This window comes from Hippocampus bargibanti, linkage group LG18, assembly GCF_051943395.1.
Source record: "Hippocampus bargibanti isolate YZ-2025 linkage group LG18, ASM5194339v1, whole genome shotgun sequence".
NCBI lineage: Eukaryota > Metazoa > Chordata > Actinopteri > Syngnathiformes > Syngnathidae > Hippocampus > Hippocampus bargibanti.
Window position 1 is genome coordinate 2,477,116 of NC_142751.1, and position 8,434 is coordinate 2,485,549.

Here is an 8,434-nt window from a genome sequence, read left to right on the forward strand (position 1 = left end):
CCGCGCTTTCTGTTAATAAATCAACTGCCTGCACCAACGCCTCTGTCCTGCTTAGCGATCCACCACCTCTCCCTGACGTTCCCGCTCGTCAGCTGCCACTGTCGCCGCCGGAACGTGACAATTTGAATGGGGATGTGGTGGGGGGGGGGTGAATGAGCCCTAGGATGACTGACTCCCTTGAAATGTTTTTATATTTTAGTCATTTATGTTTTTATCATAGAGTTGCTTGTTCTGAAGCCACAAGGGGATATAAGCCAGTGTCTTCTTGTGGCGGCCCCAAGCCCGGATAAATACAGAGGGTTGTGTCAGGAAGGGCATCCGACGCAAAAGCTTGGCCAAAACAAACATGCCAATCAAACCACTGAAGATGGAGGACGCTGATTCGCTGTGGTGACCCCTTGAAGGGAAAAGCCCAAAGGATAAGAAGATTTATTTATGATTATTCATTTGATGTTGCCAAGGTTTCAGGTCAAATAATTCTCCGATGCTTTAGCCTTGCGACCCGCAATCAGAATCAGAATCAGAATCAGAATCAGAATACCTTTATTCGTCCCACAATGGGGAAATTTGCAGTCCACAGCAGCAATTGAAAAGGGATGGGGTTGAGGTGGGGGTGAAAGGATAGAAAACAAGATATTCTAAGCATAACAAAATAAAAATGTCAACTGTATACTGTGCAAATGTAAATGTGCAAAAGCGTTCCATAAGAAAAAAAACTGTACATAGTGCAGAATCAAGAAATGCATTTTGATATATTGCAACAACCCATATTTACAAGTGTCCAGTATTTTTTTTTCTTTTGTGGCTAAATGTGGCTAAATGGCTAAATAAGTACACTTACAATGTTCTGTACATTGCGCATATTAAAGGACAACCGACACCTCCGGACAAGTTGTGTCCATAATGTGTAAAATCACTTCAAATGACTTCTACTGAGCGTATTTAACAAAGATTCCACCGCATATAGATATATTTTACGTTTTAAAACTCACGGTGAATATTCAGGAAGTATTTTTTTTCAAGTTGATGACGATCCCCTATGTGACGTCACATTTGGAACGCCCCCTGATCGAAAAAGCGTCTCACAATGCATTTCGCGGTACTTTGTTGGTCTGAAAACTTCGCGTTGATTCAGGTTGATAGCGAAATCATCTTTTGCATTTTCTGGGACACTACATGATGAGTTAAAAGTGATTGTTCGTGCTAGACGTGGGATGGTAAAATCATCAGGAAGCCAAGGGTGGAACAGAATAAGTTATTTTAAACTTATAGACAGCAGGGACATTGTGAGGTCGGTTGAGGAGAGGCAGAGAGGAGAGAGAGATAGACGCGCTGGGAGAGCATTTAAATAAGGTGTGGAGATAGGATATGACATGAGATTGGATGTGACGTAATAGGATGTGACATCATGTAAAGGCAGGCAGGCTATGACGTATCAAGAAGTCCAAGAAAATCAACACGATGCAAAAAGATGTTTAAAGATGTTCATATAGCGAATTACACTACAACACTACATGCTGTCATAGACGGCTCGAATTGATATGGGAGGACTCCTTTAATGGATTGCAAACATTTAAGCTTTCCTCTTCAGAACTACGTATTTGAATCATATTCATAACTGGATGAGCACCAAGAAAGCATCTTCTCCGAATCTGAAGCCATTGTTTTGATTCTCGAGCAAGGCAAGACGTCTTGACGTGACGTCACGGATAAGGGGCGGGACCTTCTGAAACTGGCCATTTCCGGTTTCATTTTGAAGTCGTTTTTGGACACTTTAAGTCATTTTTATTGCCGTTTTTCATTTGACTAAAAATATCAGCCTGCATGTTTTGGGTATTTTAGATGCTATAAAACATTTTTCTGATGTCAGGAAACAAAAAAATGATGTCGGGTGCTCTTTAAGTATAAAAAAACCCTCAGAATAGTTGTCATGATCTGCACTTTTGATATTTCAATTCCATTTCACTTTGCTTCTGATATTGACGTACCATCAACTCATTTGCTCACTGATGATGCAGCATCAGGAGCAACTAGGGAGGTTTCCTATTTTGAAAAGTCTCCTGGAAAACTCTTTATTTGCTATCTATCTATCTATCTATCTATCTATCTATCTATCTATCTATCTATCTATCTATCTATCTATCTATCTATCTATCTATCTATCTATCTATATATAGGATATATATATATATATATATATATATATATATATATATATATATATATATATATATATATATAATAGCTAGCTAGCTAGCAAGCTAACAAGCTATTAGCTATCGCGCTAGCTTTGTATCTATTTGAGTTACTTTCGGCTTGAGTGCTCGCTCATGTGGCTGCTGCTGCTCACCCGCAGAAAAACTTATCTTGTGACTGTAAAGTGACCTTGGGAGGCGCTTATCAATCAAATGTATTATTATTATTATTATTATTATTATTATTATTATTATTATTATTATTATTATTAGTAGTAGTAGTAGTAGTAGTCGTAGTAGTAGTATTGTTGTTGTTGTTATAAAACGACACTTGCAATATGATCAAGCATCACCATACTGATTCATTTTCCAAACTATTTTATTCTTCCTCGTCCAAACCCCGTTTGTGGTTCATTATGCACGGCGAGCACAGCTAAACATTCCAAATACTTCATTCCCCAAGAAAAAGAAAATGGCTGATAAAGAAAATATATTTCCCTGCAACTCTTTGAGTCTGCTACTCCCGCATTTCAAAGCTCGTGCGAAATAATGAGCGAAATAATAGTCTACTTTGACACTTGATGAAAAACAATCAAAGTTAAAATATTCAAACACTTTCAAGATTTGCAACCGTAGATACACTCATGTTGTTTTGTTTCTTCACGATCCCCATTTGTGCCTTCCTGTAAGCAGGCACCTTTTTTTCTCTCTTTAGCCCAACATATCGCGAACGCCAAAATATTCTACACAGCCGGTCTTGAGCCAGTATACGCCTTAAATTGGTGTAGGTCAGAGAAGTATTGACAAGTTACAAAATCCTTCCCAAATCCTTAAGGTGAAAACAGTCACGCTGTTGCAATTCAAGAGATATGCTAATTTGATATTAACATGACCCAAAGACCAACCCAAGAAATTCAGACTTTTAATTGAGGTGATTGGATAGTTTTCTTTTGATTTACTTGAGCCAGGTATGCATAATAAAATACATTTGCTGAAGTTATAAAACAAGTTAAGCAACATACCGTATTTTCCGGTGTATAAGGCGCACCGCAGTGTAAGGCACAATCCCAATGAATGGTGTATTTTCCAACTTTTCATAAGGCGCACATTTAATGAATGAAAAACGTTTTCCAAATATGTATACAGTGAGACCTCAACTTACAAACACCTCAACTTACAAACTTGTTGTCTTACAAACGTCAAATTTATGAAAATTAAACCTTATAATAAGCACCATTTTCATAATACACACCCACCACGGCTGGCAGAGTGATATTCGGCGGTAGCACACGACCGAACAGCACCAGAGGTTAAGTTACCAACAGTCCTTATGGAAGGTGACTCTCCTTCCATAAGCCATCAACGACCATCAAAAAGGTAAATAAAACTTTATTTTACAGCACAGTTTATTTCTTTAATTACAGTCGTCATGTAATGCACCCAAACAGCAATTCCCTTTGACCTTCGACCTCCAACGCCATTCCATCAAGCCATAAATGACCATCACAAATGTAAATAAAGTGACTTTATCATACAATGCAGTGTATTTCTTTCATTACAATACAATAGCACATTTATGATAGATAGAATAAGGTATGTTGTGTGTAATCTTAAGGCTTATTTAGTTGAAAAGTATATTTTATGGAAACCCGGGAACAGATTATTCCCATTTTAATTGTTTCCTATGGGATTTTTTTTTTTTTTTTAAGATACACACTTTTCGCCTTACACACTCTGTCTGGGAACCAATTAAGTTCGTAAGTTGAGGTCTCACTGTATATAAATATACAAAGTTTTTCCAAATATTATTAATAATATTAATAATATTAGGCACACTACATGGCAAGGTTCTACAGTAGTGGCCTGTGCAGCTTATACACCAGCAAATACCGTATGTCACTTCGGTTGTCCTGCTTTTTTTATTATCTTCCTTCTAATGTGTATAAAAAATATGATTATATCACAATGTGTGGTGGTGGAAGACCAAAGAAAAAGCAGGCAGGAAGGAGGAGCAGAGTGAGGTTGACAAATAGCCTTCATAAAATAAAGAGGAAATTAAATCCAAAATAAACAAAAGTCCCAAAAACAAAGAGTCAAAGGTAACAAGTGAAAATGGTGAGTAAGCAAAAAAACTAATAGAAAAAGAAACGGCAGAAGTAACAAACAATGATCTGACCTTGAGTGGTTGTTTTTTTTAAAACAGACAGCTAATGCGCAATGGCCGACAGGTGTGCAGCTAAAGGCGAGGCCCTACAGAGCCACATGTTGATCACAAACAGAAGCATGTACAGCATTTTCCAAGCGATAATATTACATTATGAGCTAATCCACTCGAAGTGCCAGAAGCACTGTTATGGTAATCCCCATTTTTGGCAGCTTCCGCCATGAAGCTGTTTGCCATATGTTGGGAGGATGGCGCCGCCCAAACGCTTCTCCCGAGATGCTTGAATCAGTCCAATTGTCGCTTAGGACTTTCTGTTTTGCCATTTTTTGACATAAATTAGTTTCAGTCACTGAAAGTTCTTTATTTATTTTACACATACATTTTTGTGTTGATTTAATAGCAGTTTTGTCAAGCCACAATGGTTGAAGGAGGAGAAGAAATGCCCTTGGTTGCATATCCAGATAACATCCGATTTACGACCGATCAACTTACGACCACTGATACTTACGACACCGACCTCAGGACCCTATTTTTAAAATGTTAATTCTATGCCTGGCACCGCAACGCACTAGCAGTGTGGCAACGCGTATGGCAATTTTGACCAGCCAGCATCTCACTCTCCCACAGCAATCGACCATGTGATGGCACCAGAGGAGTAGTTTCCGAGTCATTTAGCCTCCAAGGCTCTATTCAACATTCCCTCTCGTACCCTCAAATCCTCTTCCTCCCTCCACCTCTGTGTAACTCCCCTGACTGTCTCAGAACGATGGGGACAGAGCTTTCAGCTGCTCTGCCCCCAAACTCTAGAACTCACTTCATCCCAACATTCATAAATCCATTTTCTTCCCACCTTCAAATCCCATCTCAAAAGCCACCTATTTAAAATAGCATTTTCTGTGTAGCTCTTTCTCTTGTTTCTATTTATAATTGTATTATATTAATTGTATTCTATTTGTGATTACATTTTATTTATTATAGTACCTATGCTTGTCTGTGACTGTAAAGGGTCCTTGAGAGCTTTGAAAGGTGCTTAACATGATATGTATTATATTATTATTATTACTGAAGGCCTCGCGATGAAATCCACGGTCCACCCCTGATTTTACACATACACATGCATTGTGTTCAGTTTGACAAATATGAATAAAACACTGTTGCATTAGTTATTTAAAAGCATTCATGTTTTATTTAGTTTCTGTCTGCACTCCCTGACGCTGGTGGGCCACTATTGGGAAGTCTAACCGTGGGACTTGGGTTATCTGCAACCACACTCATTGACTTTGTTGGTGGCAGAGTAGTGGCTGAAGCTACAAAGGGACATGTTACAAAGCATCTTTGGCCTCATTTTTACATTTTTTTTCCTCCTCGTCCCCAACTGTCAGAGTTTGCTTTCAACCGATGCTAGCAGCTAACACTGAGAGACCACAGTATATTGTGCTGGGAGCTCGGGACGTGAATTTCGTTTTGAAGTCGGATAACAAAGATTCATGCTGACACGGAACTGACAAAAAGGGTTTAGTCTGTTCGGGTTAATGCGTGTGAATGCAATATTACGCTGCTGTACTTGTAAGTAAAAAACAAACAAACTAGTGGACTGTATTCATGACAATTGTCATTTTATGCAAGACAATAACAACAAAATTAGTTATCTTGTCGACATCGTGTATGCTACTGAATCTCGGTTGATTTTCCGGTGTATAAGTCGCACCGGACTATAAGGCGCACCCTCAATAAATGGTGTGTTTTCAAATGTTTTCCCCAAATACAGTATACGGAGCACCAAAGTATAAGGCACACCCCTAATGAATGGTGCATTTTCAATTTTCCCCCATATACAGTGGGACCTTGGCTTACAAACTTAATTGGTTCCCAGACAGAGTGTGTAAGGCGAAAAGTGTATATCCCAAAAATTAATTTCCCATAGGAAACCATTTAAATGCGAATAATCCATTCCCAGGTTCCCATAAAACATAATTTTCTTCTTTCTAATTTTCTAAGCCTTAAAACTACACAAAATATACCTTATTTTATGTACAGTGATACCTCAACTTACGAACGCCTTATAATATGAACTTTTCATCATACGAACGTCAAATTCATGAAAATTAAGCCGTGTAATACGCACTATTTTCATAATACACACCCACCACGGCCGGTCCATCAAGCACACGACCTTCGGATCTGGCAAATGTGATCTTCGGCGGTAGCACACAACCGAACCGCGCTCCAGCCGGCCACTAAGCCCCTTTCATAAGTCTCACGTACACTTTACAGTCACGGTTTAATGTAAATTTACGTTTTGTAGCGTCACATATGTTGTTAGCTTCTTTTGAATATTTCTTTCCTGGCTGAGGTTCTGTGCATCTAAATGACATGCAATTGCACGACTTTATAACGCTTGCGAAAGTCCGGAAGAAAGAAGCAGGCTTCTGATTGGCTGCCGTGCCGAGTATGCAAATTTCAACTGCAGGTAGTTGATGTTTGTGTGCTCGGCGACGGTACACGTGTATTGTTTGCGCGTGAAGGCGAGGGCGTCAGTGAGGAGTTTGTTGAGCGCGCGGTCAGGACAAACCATCTATGATTTGGCGGAATTTAACACAAGTAGGTATTATTGAGCTTGAATATTTCGTTGTGTAATAATATGTTTTGAATGTTTTAAGTGATTCCATTTTTCAATAAATATTGATTTCTTTAACTTTGCCCCTTCGATGGAAACTTATTAAAAACAGACGCAATCTTGATAAATCACAGTGCATATGTTATTTTAATCTATTTCCATTTCCTCCTCCAAGTATCTGCGAAATAGTATGTAAACGCCATATTCCTTGAGACAAATTTATTAACTGATCAGGGATATTTTTCACATTTGAAAGACAGTTAATAAATTGGGTTGTAGTGTTCTTACTGTGCTGTTTGTTTCCCACTGATATCAGAAATACGTTTTATAGCATCTAAAATACCCAAATCAGGCAGGCTGATATTTTTAGTTAAATGAAAAACACCAATAAAAATGACTTCAAAATGAATCCGGAAATGGTCAGTTTCAGAAGGTCCCACCCCCCTGTTCGTGACGTCACGCCAAGATGACTTGCCTTGCTCAAGAATCAAAACAATGGCTTCAGATTCGGAGAAGATGTTTTCTTGTTACTCATCCAGTTATGAATATCATTCAAATAGTTCTGAAGAGGAAAGCATAAATGTTTGCAATTGATTCAAGGAGTCCTCCCATATCAATTCGAGCCGTCAATGACAGCAATGTAGCACCCAGAAAATGCAGAAGATTGCGCCCAAGCTCCGTTGGAAATGGGCTGATTTGTCCGCTGGGAATTTGTGTCAGCGAATATCAAATAGTTGTCTTGCTGCAACACATAACGATTCACCATGGCGTTATTTATGTGTTTTCCTTCTAATTTCACCATCAACACGAAGTTTTCAGACCAAACAAAGTACCCAAAATGCATTGTGTGTCGCTTTCTCGGTCAGGGGCGGTCCAAACGTGACGTTACATGGGGATCGTCATCAACTCGAAAACAAGACTTCATGAATATTCAGCGCAAGTTTTAAAACGTAAACTATAGCTATATGCTGTGGAATCTTTGTAAAATACGCTCAGTCGAAATCATTTGAAGTGATTTTATAAATTATGGACATAACTTGTTCCGAGTATTTCCGGCCCAAACACTCCCTCCAAATGCTCCTGGCCCGGCCCCTCTGTCAAATTTTAGAACCCAATGCGGCCCGCGAGTCAATAAGTTTGCCCACCCCTGGGCTAAAGGGTAGAGTCATGTGTCATGGTAAGCCAATCAGAGCTAGTGTTTTCACACACACCGGAACAGCGTGTCAATAGTCATGCTAAATGGCCACGTGCGAGTTGACAGCTCGGGCGTGGCTGCCGCTCGCGACACTTCAATTTCATTTCAGTTCAACGAGTCACTGTCACCTCACCAGTGACATGATTACGACGAAAGTCCATCGCTATGTCCTGTGCTTCAAAAGTTTGCTTGTGCTCCAAAAGTTTGTTTTGCACAAGGTGATTGTTAGACGCGAGTGTGCCATTTTATTCGCCCCGCCCGCC